This window comes from Petaurus breviceps, unplaced genomic scaffold, assembly GCF_028583685.1.
Source record: "Petaurus breviceps papuanus isolate PSGF00001 unplaced genomic scaffold, PetGlider_PUasm1.0 454, whole genome shotgun sequence".
Classification (NCBI taxonomy): Eukaryota; Metazoa; Chordata; class Mammalia; order Diprotodontia; family Petauridae; genus Petaurus; species Petaurus breviceps.
In genome coordinates, this window is record NW_027186342.1 from 14,044 (window position 1) to 27,173 (window position 13,130).

Below are 13,130 nucleotides of genomic sequence, written 5' to 3' on the forward strand. Positions count from 1 at the left end.
GTTAAGTGCTTCATCCCTAGTTACAGAACTGGGATGCATTCTAGGTGGGACTGGAACTTGAGTCTTTCTGCCTTTGAGGTCTATTCTCTACCCGCTATGACTAGTAGTGCTTTTATAAAGCACTTTCTTTATGATATTCCTGTGGGGTATCTTTCATACACATACATATATACACACATATATGTATATGTACATATGCACACATACACATCCACACATATAAATGTATATGTACATCACAAGTTGAGCAATGCTGAGCTGTGTGGGTGCTTTCTGAGACTGGAAGGAGCCTTGGAGATCATCTATACTAATCCTTTCATTTTATAGCCAAGGAAATAGAGAGAGGAATTACTGTCTAGGTTCATGAAGGCAGTGAATCACAGAGCTAGGACCAAATTCAGGTCTTTTGACTCTGTGGGTCTGGGTTCCCTCTGGGTTTCTCTGGGATGGGTATCCAAGGGCAGCCCTATGTTGATGGGGAGGAACTGTCTAAGGCTTGGTAAAGCCAGGCAGGGCCTGGAGCTCTTGCTGGAGCCTGTTCTTTTCTCCCCAGGGCAGCAGCTGGGACAATGTCAGACTTGCCTCCTCTGGCATCTCCCTGAGTCAGCCTTGCCTCCTGCCCAGAGCCCATCTGTCCCAGGAACTTGACAGGTACATGACAAAAGGCAGATGCTGGTGGGTGTGGTGGGGGCCCTCCTTGCCTGGAAACACTGGCTCCCTCTGTTTCTCCTCTTTTCACCCCCAGGAGCCTTTGCCTACCTGTCTCTTGCTCTGAAGGCCTCTTTACCCTGTCTTTCCCCAAGCTTGGTCAGCAAGTTCCTTGGTGTCTGGCCCTACTCAATCTCTAGTCCCTTCACAGAAACAGGAAAGACAGCAAGTCCTGCCCTTAAAACAGACAAATGGTACTGGGACCCAAATAACTATCTCAGCTCTAACTAGAATACTGAATGAATGAATGGGGTTCCCTTCTTACCAGCACAATGTTACCAACTCACCATGGCTGTCATGGTGGCCATCCATATTCCGGCAGTAGTTGGTCCTAATTTATCTCCTCTCTTTCTTTTAGTTTATTTATTTTTAGTTTTCAGTATTCACTTCCATAAATTTTAAATTTCCTCCCCCTCCCGCCCCTCTTCCTCCCCCAAATGGCGTGTGATCTGATATAGGCTCTATACATACATTCCTATTAAATACATTTTCACATTAGTCATGTTGCACAGAAGAATTATAATGAATGGGAGAAACCACGAGAAAGAAAAAACAAAAAAGAAAATAGTCTGCTTCACTCTGCAATCAGACTCCAGAGTTCTTTCTCTGGATGTGGATAAGATTTTCCATCATAAGTCCTTTGGAATTGTTTTAGGTCCTTCCATTGCTGAGAAGGGCTAAGTCTATCAAAATCAATCCTCGAACACTGTGGTTATCAGTGCGTACAATGCTCTCCCAGTTCTGCTCACTTAGAAGTATCAGTTCATTTAAGTCTTCCCAGGTTTTTCGGAAGTCTGCCTGCTCATCATTTCTTATAGCACAATAGTATTCCATTACATTCGTATACCCCAACTTCTCTAGACATTCACCAGTTGATTGACAGTTCCTGGCCATCACAAAAAGAGTTGCTATAAATATTTTTGTACGTGTGGGTCCTTTTCCCATTTTTATGATCTCTTTGAGATATAGTCCTAGAAGTGGTATTGCTGGATTAAAGGGCACTGCCTCTCTTTTACTTGGTTATTCTCACCTACCGTCTCACTGGAGTTAGGACAATCCCCTTTAAGAGAGGGGTGCAATGTCATAAAGTTTCTCAATGACGATATGGAATCTGGCTTCTCTCATACCATGTTTTAACCCAAAGAAATGAGAGTGGTTAAGATAGCGCTACCCCTCAGAAGAGATATTAATCCTAACTGAACTCTAAAGATAACTAGAACCCTAGCACTCAGCTCACTCAGCACCAGGGGGTAGCTTAAGGTCAGTGATACAGTTGCAAAGATAGTAAGTAAAGAAAGGAAGGAAGGAAAGAAGAAAGGAGGAAGGAAGGAAGGTAAAGAGGAAGGAAGGAAAGAAAGAACAAAAGAAGGAGGGAAAGAAATATGGAAGGAATGAAAGAACCCATCTATATTTAGAACATTAAAGTATTTGATGTCCACATGGGAAACAAATCTCTATTTGAAACACACTGCCAATAACACCATAATGTCAAGAACCATTAATATAAAACTTGGTATTTTGCTGGGAGGCAAAATTTAGGCTATTATGGTTCTGCCTAACCTTAAATCTGTGATCATCTCTCCTAGATAGACTTAAGAAACTAAAATGTCTTATTAATCACATGATGTATATGGATGGCATTAAGTTATGTGGTTCTGCTGAAAAATGAATTAAACAGCTCACTCATCTCATAGAATCTTTCTTGAATTATATATATATATTCAATTATATAAAAATGATCTTTGATCTAAATAAGTGAAAACTTTTGATGTACTCCAGGGAAAAAGGCTTTGAGTTTGAACCAATGGATTTAGGGGATAAGTACAAATACCTTGATCTAGTCTAAGTAAAGCATACTGAGCATAAAAATATCAAGGAGGGTATCTGGATGAATCCACTAAGTGACTTACTGGCATCCTGAAATCAAAGCTGAATGGAAAGAATATTCACAAGACTTAACACCTATGCAATACCAAGTTTAATGTATACTTTTGGAACTGTAAAATGGATCATAACAGACCTGGAAAGTATCCTAACAAAATTCTGCTCAATATTAATGAAGCACAAGGTCTAACACCCTACTAACACAGCCTTGCTAAAAAAGGATCAAGGGGGCTAATAGATATTCTTAGAATACATGACAGACTGGCCAAAAGTCCACAGAAATACTTTTGGAACAAGTGAACACCATCTCCCTGAGCAAAGATAGCAGCTGATGTAACATGGGCACACTGTCAACAGTAACTAAAAGTTCGTTTACTTCAAGATGGAGCCAAGAGTGTAAGACCCAAGAGTGGAATCAAAGTGGGTGACCTCTGCATGAACCCAATCAATAACCTGTGGACAAAGAAGCCTTAAATAAATGGTTGAGTCATGTGAATTTGTTTGTAGAAATGGAGGGATTTATGATGACACTCATGCCAGGTTATTGACACCAGAAATTACAGAAAGGTTCTCCATAAGAAATCCAGACCTAGTGATTAATGCAGATGATGTAATGAAGTGAAGGCACTTTACTATATCTCTTACCGCAGGTTGCAAAAATTTAGCAGCAATCAGATACCTAGAAAGACACTGGCAGGTGGCTGGAATTATGCACCAGAATCTCATAGATGACAAATCCACATACTCTAAATGCAAATCCCTAAAATTGCTTTGAAAATTCAGCAAAATAAACTGCACTGCAACTAGACCATCATTACAGATAGAGCTATGGCATAACGCTGATCCATAAAAATTTAAGAATGATTTTAAAATGTTTTTATTTTATTTTTCTCAAGTACATGTAAAAACAATTTTTAACATTCTTTTAAAAATAATTTTTGAGTTCTAAAGTCCTTCCCTCCCTCCTTCTCCTTTTCCCTCCTTGAGAAGGCAAGCAATTTGATATAGATTATACATGTGCTGTCATGTAAAACATGTTTTCCTATTAGCCATGTTACAAAAGAGAACACAGACAAAAAAAAAAAAACAACCTGAAAAAAAATAAAGTAAAAAAAAAAAAAGCATGCTGGATCTGCATGCAGATTCCATCAGTTCTATCTCTGGGAATGGATAGCATTTTTCATTATAAGATCTTTGGAGTTGTCTTCGATCATTGTACTGCTGAGAATAGCTAAGTCATTCATAGTTGATCATTGTACAATGTTGCTGTTACTGTGTACAATGATCTGGATCTTCTCACTTCACTTTGCAGCAGTTTTGGTAAGTTTTCCCAGGTTTTTCTGCAACCATCCTGTTTATCATTTCTTATAGCCCAATAGTATTCCATCACTATCGTATACTACAACTTGTTCAGCCATTCCCCAATGGAATGTTTCAATAGCCTGCTAATTGGTCTTAGGGCATCTAGGTGATGCAGTGCATAGAACATTGTCTGGAGTCAGGAAGACTTGAGGTCAAACACTTATTTAGCTGTGTGACCCTGGGCAAGTAACTTAACTGTTTGCCTCAGTTTCCTCATCTGTAAAATGACCTGGAGAGTAAAATGGCAAACCACTCCAGTATCTCTGCCAAGAAAACCTAAAATGGGGTCACGAAATGTTGGATATGACTGAACCGCAACAAAAATTGATCTTAAGTTTCTGACTACTCCAATACAGCTGCCTGTGATGTTTCTAATAGAGTAAATCTGACCTCAATTTCTGATTCTTTGTCACCACAAAAAGAGCTACTATGAATATTTTTGTACATATAGGTCCTTTTCCTTTTTCTTTAACGTCTTTGGGATATAGACCCAGTAGCGGTATTGCTGGGTTAAAGGGTATTCACAGTTTTAGAGTTCCAAATTGCTCTCCAAAATAGTTGGAAAGAATGATATTTTAATAGATATCATTAAACCAAGTAGTCATGATTTCTAGTCCACATAGAATAAAAAGCTTAAAAATATAGATAAAATTATATGTATATAAAAATAGAACACTGTATATGTCCTTCCTGTCATGTTTGCTACTGGAATTGTCAAAAAGATGCCATTTTTAGGGGTAATTCAATCTTAAAGCTAACTTAAAAGCTTAACCCTGGGCCCTAGGGAACTATCCTTTGACCTCTAGAACTTTTGTCTTAGCTTCTTGGCCCAAACTGTGCTCTGGGGAGTTGTAGGAACAAAGAGGAAGGAAAGGATATGGGTATGGGGTATGAGTTAAATATAGACCCTGGAACAGAAGAGTGAGACTGCCTTCTGTCCTTTGCTATTCCTCTGTCCACTCCCCCAGATAGGCCTAAGGTTGGTCTTTTCCCCCACCCCCAGGCCAGTGTCAGGATCCTTCTATTTCACTCTTTGTCCCCAACCAGGACATAGGAGTTAGAGTGTGTGTGTGTGTGTGTGTGTGTGTGTGTGTGTGTGTGTGTGCACTCAGTGCAGATACCTGAGCAATGAGCTGGTGGCTTTACCTTGGGCTATATCACTGCTGGCCTGCCCACCTGCCCTGGCCAGGTTGGGCACATGCTGGAGCTATGAGTCACAGGGTGTGTCTACCCAGCCTGTAGTGAAGGACACACAGTCATAGAGGCAGACACTTGTGTAAGATACACAGTAGAAACTTTGCGTTGGCTTCTGTCTTTTGTACAAGTTATTTTTGTGTGTCTGCCTCTGCCCTCCCTCCTCCCTCCCTCAGCTCCCTCCAGGGAAGCCAGGAGATCCTCGGGGGCAGGGAGCAGTTCTCCTCTATCTGAAGCCTTCTTTCCCCCTCCCACCCTCCAGTGTCTAGAAGAGAGTTCTGCATATGAGCCATCACGTTCTAAACAAGGATGCCCACATACCTTCATAATATTCACCAGAAACACAAACACACAGAGAGACACAGTCATAGAAACATACACAGGTTCAAGTACACAAATGGGGATTTTATACATACTTCAGCCTTGACAAACATTACATGCCTAATACGTACTGGTGTGAGAAGATTAGGAAGAGAAAATTGGACTTGGCTCCTGCCCTCACAGAGTTTGCACTCTAGTAGCTGGATAGAACACATATACAAGTAACTATAAGACAAAGTGATGTGATTAATGCTTAAGAAAGATACAAGAAAAGTGATATTGAAGGTTCCAGTTGAGAAATATTCAAATTACTGATCGGAGAGAGATTAGAAAAGCTCTGCATCTTGTTATCTTTACCTTTACAATATTTCTCCTGCAAATCTTGCCTCTCCACTAACACAGCTACCACTCATGCCTTCTTCACCTCTCCCCTTCGCCTGTTTCAAGAGTCTAATTGGTCTTAGGGCATCTAGGTGATGCAGTGGATAGAACATTGCACCTGGAGTCAGGAAGACCTGAGTCCAAATACTTACTAGCTGTGTGACCCTGGACAAGTTACTTAACCCTGTTTGCCTCAGTTTCCTCATCTGTAAAATGACCTGGAGAAGAAAATGGCAAACCACCTCGGCATCTCTGCCAAGAAAACCCAAATGGGGTCACGAAATGTCAGATATGACTGAACAGCAACAAAAATTGGTCTTTAGTTTCTGTCTTCTCCAATATATCCTCCACACAGCTGCCTAAGTGATGTTTTTAATCAAGAAAAGATCTGACCATGTCACTTCCCTGCTCAACAGATTGCCCCTTCCTTCCTTGATCAGATACAGCCTTATTTGGCACAGGAAGCCCTTCTTATTTTCTGATCATCTTGTTCTCTTCCATGTTCTCTGCCATCCTGCCATATTGGCCTGCTTCAGGTTCCTGGCCCTGGATAGATGAGATATTCCATCTCCCAACTTTGGATTTGCACTGGCTTCCCTTTCCTCCTCCCACGGACCTTATTTTTCCAGAATGTTCTCCCTCCACACCTTTACCTCCTGCCACCCCTGGTTTCCTTCAAGACTCAAATCTCATCCTGTTCAGGAGGCTTTTGGTGGCCACCTCCCATCCCAGGCTCTTTCCACTAAGTTTCTCTACTCAATATATCTCATATGGACATAGTTATTTGCATGCACTCTCTTCCATTAGAATGTAAACTCTTTGAAGGCAGGAAGGTAGTGTTACCTATCCCCAACCCTTTGCACAGTGCCTGCTGTGTAGTAAGTACAAAATTCTTATTGATTGACAGATGTCAGAAGTGACATTTAAGGGATGGAGTGAAAATCCAGGCCAAGAGAATTTGGACAGGGAATAGGATGAAAAAAGATGAGAGATTAAGGAAGCTTTGGCTAGGGCATAGCAAATGTGGAAGGGAGAAGTAAAAGAAATTTTGGCAATATAAGGGTATGAAGGGGCTTGGATGTCAGATTTAGGAGTTTAACCTCTACATAGAAGGTGATGGGGATTTCAGACACGTAAACTTAGAACATTGTGTTGGGTGGGAAAAGCCCCTGGATGTGGGGTCAGCAGAGATCTGGGTTTGAATCTCACAAGGGACACTTATTAGCTTTGTAAACACGGGCAAATCATCACACCCCTCTGAGCCTCAGTTTCCTCATCCATAAAATGGGGGAATAGTACTTTTTTCATGGTGAAGAGCAAAGGAAAGAAGTCACTTTAAGTGCTAAAGAGTCAGATATCATGAACCCTACTCTCTAGCTGCTAAAATTCACTCACTATTATCTTCTTCTATTCTCCCCTTCCTTCCCCTTTTACCATAGTTCCTAATCCAGGAGCTGGAGCTTGGCCCCATTAGGTCCTACAGCTCTTTTCCTTCTTGGAAGCAATGGCTGGGGGTAGGAGTGGGTGGGTGGGTATTGTCATGTTCTGCAGCTGAACTAGGGGCTGACTCATTTTCATAATGCTCCCAACAGGGCCCAGCTTGGCCCAACCCCCTTATAGCTTCATCTCCCACAGACTACTTCCCTCTAATTCCACTCAGCAAGGCTGCTTTCCTATGCCTCCCTCTCCCTACCATCTCAGTGACCCCTCTAGTCCTCATAGATTGTCCTCCACCCCCATCCCAAGATACTAAGGGACAGAATCTTGGAATGTTCTTTTTCTACAACCTTTGTCCCATAATATTACTCTGTCCACCACACCATAGTCTCTGAGGTCCTGTGGCCCAGACAATTCTTCTGGAATAGAACAGTGAGATGGAGGTCTGCCTGCTCCTTCCTGCCAAGAGAAGGATGTGAGGTCCTGACCTCAGCTTACCAGCTCCCCTCTTCCACATGGCTCTTTCACTTGTGTATGCTGCATTGTTTCCTACTGTTCCCCTGCCCCTGCTCAAGACTGTCTCTCCTGCTTATGTCCAGAGTTTGATGTAGCTAGAGAGAGTAGGATTATATGTGTATATGTATGCATATGTATATACATATATATATGGAAGAAAAGGAAGAAGGAAGAAGAGGAAGAAGAAAAGAAGAAGAAAGAAGAGGAAGAATAAGAGGAATAAGAGGAGGAGGTGGCCCCTTCTGGAGGAGAAGCCACTGCATGGCCCAGTGAACAGAGCAAATCCACACAAATCCAGGACTGAGGAAGTTCATTTGTGTCAGACTCTTCATGACTGTGTTATGCCAACATTGTCCATGAGGTTTTCTTGGCAAAGATACTGGAGTAGTTTGCCGTTTCCTTCTTCTGTGGACTAAGGCAAACGGAGATTAAGGGACTTACCCAGGGTCATACAGCTAGTGGCAGGATCAGGTCTTCCTGACTGCAGGCCCAGTGCTCTACCCACCGAGCCATCTAGGGAATAAGGAAGACTTGAATTCAAATCCAGTTGTAGACACATACTAGCTATGTGACCCTGGACAAGTCCCTTAACTTCTTCACCTACTGCCCAGGGTTGTTTTGAGGGACAATTGAAATCAATTGTAAAGTGCTCAGCACAATGCCTGGAATGTAGTAAATGCTACATAAATGCTATAAATGTTGATCCCAAGACAATCAGAGACTGGTTGGAGAATTCCTGAGGTCTTCTTAGGTACTAAGGGCCTACTGCTTTTTTTCTTACTATTAAACAAAATTTAAACCATGATTTTTATTACCAAGATTCCTTCCCCCCTCCCCACCTTTAAAAAATAGGTATCACCAGATTTTCTATAAGTAAAAGAATTAGAATAATAGAATTTTAGACCTGTGAAGGCCATTAGTGATCATCTAGGCCAAAGTCTCCATTTTACAGATGAAGCTATGGTTTAGTTAACCTTTAAGCTCATCAGCAATGAAGATAGAATTAGGGCCCAGGTCTTCTCTTGACTTCTTCTTATTCTTCTTCCTCTTCCTTTTTTCCCTTTGTCTCCTCCTCCTCCTCTTCATCCTCTCCTCCTTCTCCTCCTCTTCTTCCTTCTTATTCTTCATCTTTTTCCTTCTCCTCTTCCTCTTCATTCTCTCCTCCTCCTCCTCCTTCCTCTTTCCCCTTCTTCTCCTTTTTCATCTCTTCCTCTTCCTCCTTTAACATTTGATTTTTTTCTCAATCATATGTAAACAAAATTATTTAACATTCTTTAAAAAAAATTTTGAGTTCTAAATTTGCTCCCTTCCTCCCTTTTCCCTTCTCTGAGAAGCAAGCAATTTGTTATAGATTATACATGTGCAGTCATGCAGAACATTTCCATATTAGCTCTGTTGCAAAAGAAAACTTGGATGAAAAAAACCAAGAATAATAAAGTTTAAAAATAGCATGCTTCGATCTGCATTCAGACTCCATCAGTGCCTTCTCTGGAAAAAGTTCTTTCTTTTTTATTATCAGTCCTTTGGAATGGTCTTGGGTCATTGTATTGCCTGGAATAGCTAAGTCATTCACTAAGTCCCTATTGCTGAGCCCTATACCTGGCCTTAGTTCCTCAGCTATGAATATATAGTGCTCCCACACACAAAATTTAAGAGACAGGGGCTGCCAACTCCCTGTTCTGCCTATATCCCTGAAATTGTCCAAAGAACTAAATAGAAAGTCATTGCAATGCAATAACCTTCACTTTTCCCTCAAACTCCTTTCCTTCTCCTCTCCCTTTCTGAATGTCTTTCTTTCTCTTACTACTTCTATCTTTGACCAATATTCTACTCTGGTCAACAGTGCAATATGGCAACTACAAAAAAGCGAATGTTATCATGGACTACATTGAATGCGGCATAATGCTGAGATCTAGGGAGGTCATGGGATCATATATCCCGAGCTGGAAGGGACCTCAGAAGCTATCTAATTTAATGTTCTCATTTTTTTTTTTTTTACAATTGAGGAAATGGAGACACAGGAAGGTCAAGGGACATTCCAGAGGAAACACATCTTAGAGGTAGAATTTGAATCCAGTGCTCTTTCAATGTACCAGTCTGCCTTAGTCAATTACATATGTAATATTTGTCTTCAGTTCTTGGTGTCATGATTTTGGAAGGACATTGACAAGCTAGAACATGTCCAAAAGAGAGTGTCCAGGTTGGGGATCATGCCATAGGAGGATCATTTGGAGGAACTGGTAATGTTCAGGCTTGAGAAGAAATTACTGAGAAGGGATGGAATGGAGGGGCCATCATAGCAAGTATCTGGAGGGCTGTTTAATGGCAAGGATCAGACTTGATCTACTTGGTCCCTGAACAGAAACCTAGGAGTAGAAATTGCAGAGCAGCAGATTTGGGCTTCGTGTAAGGAAAAAAATTTCTAACAATTAGTATTATCCATGGGCTACTTGGGGAGGTGGTGGGTTCCCCCTCATGGGAGACCTTCAAGCAAAGGTTTGTTGGGTGTGTTGTGGAAGGGTCAAGTTGGGGTTATTGAACTAGGTGACCTCTGAGTTTCCTTTCAAATCTAGAATTCTGTGATTCTTCCCTCTAACAACATCTTCTGGAAGGACATCAAGGCCTAGCTCTCTCTCTCCAACCTCTCCAACCCTCATGGGGCCCCTTGAATCCACCTTTGGTGGATAGCCATTGGGAATGAATGGACTAATGGACAATAGTTCTGCCCTTGAAATGATTGATTTATTGAAGGTTTCCCATGAATGCAGCTCATTACCATGGGCTTAGTTCCCTTTTTGGTCTTAGCCCCTACACTATGCTGTGGACAGGGGATAGTTGGGGGGGACTTGACCTGTGATTTCATTGATAGAGGGAACTCCCACGTATAGAAATTCTATCAATGCAAGTTAACTCTCTGTAACTGATAGTCTTAGAGCTGCCTAGATCACACAGAGGTTAAGTGACTTGCTTAAGGTTACACATCCAGGGTGTTACAGGCAGGTCTTGAAGCCCGGTTCCACTTCCCCTGAGGCTAACTCTCTAGCCACAGTGCTACATTAAATCTTCCCTTACTGTAATGCCCCTCTGCCTTTCTCTCTTCCCAATCCATGTTTGTTACCTCTTTCACCAGCAGGTTTAAAACTCACCTCCTCTGAGAAACCTTCCCCGAATAACCCTAAGTAATAGAAGTTGTCCCTGCCTTTGTGTTGCTCCAGCCCTTCTGTTGAGCCTTCTGGGTCCCAGTGGCCCATGCTGTCCCCAGAGCTTTTACTGGCAGAGCATGCAGGGAAGGAGGGCAGTAGGCAGAGGTGGAGGGCACCAGGAATAGTCATTCTCATATGATATGATACTCATATGATAGAAGGGACTAGTGTGGAGGCCCAAAGAACAGGAAAAACCAGGTCAGCCAGCTCAGCCCACCCTTGTAAAAGTGAGGAGGGGAGCACTGCATGGAGAAGAGAAGAAAAGAATGGAGGTTGGGCATGGAAGAAATGAGTGCTAGTGGTGGGGGGAAGCAGGAGGATCTGGTACACTGTGAGAAGGAAAACCCCAGTAATAATAGACCACATCTGCATTGTGTTTTGTAATTTACAAAGCACCTTCCTTGTGAGGTGTATCACAAGCAAGGTGCTAAGGGTTCTAGTGACTTGTCCAACCACACTCAGCTGGCTAGCCAATACGGGTTGTTCTAGCAGGCTCTACATAGTCCCAGGAGGCTCAGGTCACAGTTACAGCTATTACAGCAAAGTTTTCAGGGAAATCCCTCACCTCCCCCAAAACCATCATCCCTTAACCCCATCCCATTGGCTTCTAGGGGTCGGAGAGTGAGTCTAGAGCCTAAGTGCTAGCTAGCTACCCTGTGTGGAGAGAGAATGAACAGAAAGAAATAGGGTCAGTGTGTGTGAAGAAGGTGGAGAGGAAACACTGTGTAGTCAGGGCTGTGAAAGAGTCCTGAAGGGGGGGAGCAGTTTCATGGAAGGCACCCCCCATTAGAGATGAGATGGTTTGGGGTCAAGAAGTGGTTTGTGTGGGAAAATTTCCTATTCCAAGCTTGGGGGGTGGGTGCAGGGATTTAAATTTCAATTGTAGCCTCAAAAGATCAAAGGCCCCAGAAAACTGAAGTTTATGGCCAACTGAAGGTATTCCCAGTTGATTGATTTGACAGGTTCAGGCAGTCCCTGGAGGCCCCCCCCTCCTTAGGGAAGGAATGGGTGGGTGGGGTAGGGCCTGAGTCCAGGCTCTGGGAGCTTTCCCTTAGGAGGAGGAGGGGTGGGGGTGGAGGATGCAGAAGATCACCTTATAAGGTAACAACAGCCTGCCTTGGAAGTGGAGTGAGCTCTGGCCCACTGATCCTCCCTCCAGGCCCTGCCCTACCCTGCCCAGCTGGGGAGCCTCCAGCTCCAGCTTATTCTGGCTCAGCCTTTTCCCATTTTCATCCTGATATTTCCACCCCTCCCTGGCCCCAGGACTGGAGCTGTTTGGACCTTCTTCCCAAAGAACAATTCTTGCTCAAATTTGAAGGATTGAGGTGGGCCTGTGGTGGAGTAGGCCTGTGGTCCTTCTTGCTGGGGAGGCTGAGGTTGGTGGATCCCTGGAGTTCTGAATTGTAGGGCTAAGCCAGTGGAGTGTCTGCACTCAATCTGGCACCAGGATGATGACCTCTGCCCTGGATCACCAATATCCACCTCAAGGCTGTCTTGAGAAGAGGGGCAAACCCACCCAGGTTGGACCTGGAACGAGCTGACCAGCAGTAGGGTCCTGAGGCCCAGTCTCAAAACAAAAGACAAAGGGGGATGAAACCTAGGTTCCCTTCTAGTTCTGTCATTACCTATCTGTGTGATTTGGGGCAAGACATTTTATCTGGGCCACAGTTTTCTCATTTGTAAGAAGAGGGCAAGCTAATCTAGCTTCAGAGACTATATGTAGCTGTGTGACCCTGGGCAAGTCATTTAACCCTATTTGCCTCAGTGTCCTCATCTGTAAAATGAGCTGGAGAAGGAAATGGCAAACCCCTCCAGTATCTCTGCCATGAAAACCCCAAGAATCAGACATGACTGGACAACAGACAACAACAAAACAGAGGGTATTGAATGAGACGGTCTGATTATTCCATGAGTTAAATTCAGTGCAGGAATCTCCTTAACAATATCCCTGACAATTTCTGCTTGAACAAGGGGCAGATGGGAACCTCACTACCATTTTGTTAGTCCTTTGGTAAACCTGGGCCTAAATCCTGTCCTTGACACCTAATGACCTTTAGGAGACTTAGTTTCTTTGTATGTAAAAGGAGAATAGTCATCCTTGCAGTACCTGCCCCACAGGGGGGA

General features: G+C 43.0%; 1 long non-coding RNA gene across 2 annotated transcripts in view; it reads left to right on the top strand.

Annotated features, from left to right (window-relative positions):
- The first annotated feature begins 550 nt into the window (after positions 1–550).
- LOC138171584 (uncharacterized) overlaps positions 551–13,130 on the top strand; it is a 23,095-nt gene continuing 10,515 nt past the window's right edge. The window contains exon 1 of one of the 2 annotated variants that reach the window (XR_011170921.1): positions 551–651. This is a non-coding gene — a long non-coding RNA (uncharacterized lncRNA). Of the gene's footprint in view, positions 652–3,754; positions 3,913–13,130 lie in introns of those variants that run through there. The other variant, XR_011170920.1, reaches the window with a different exon arrangement.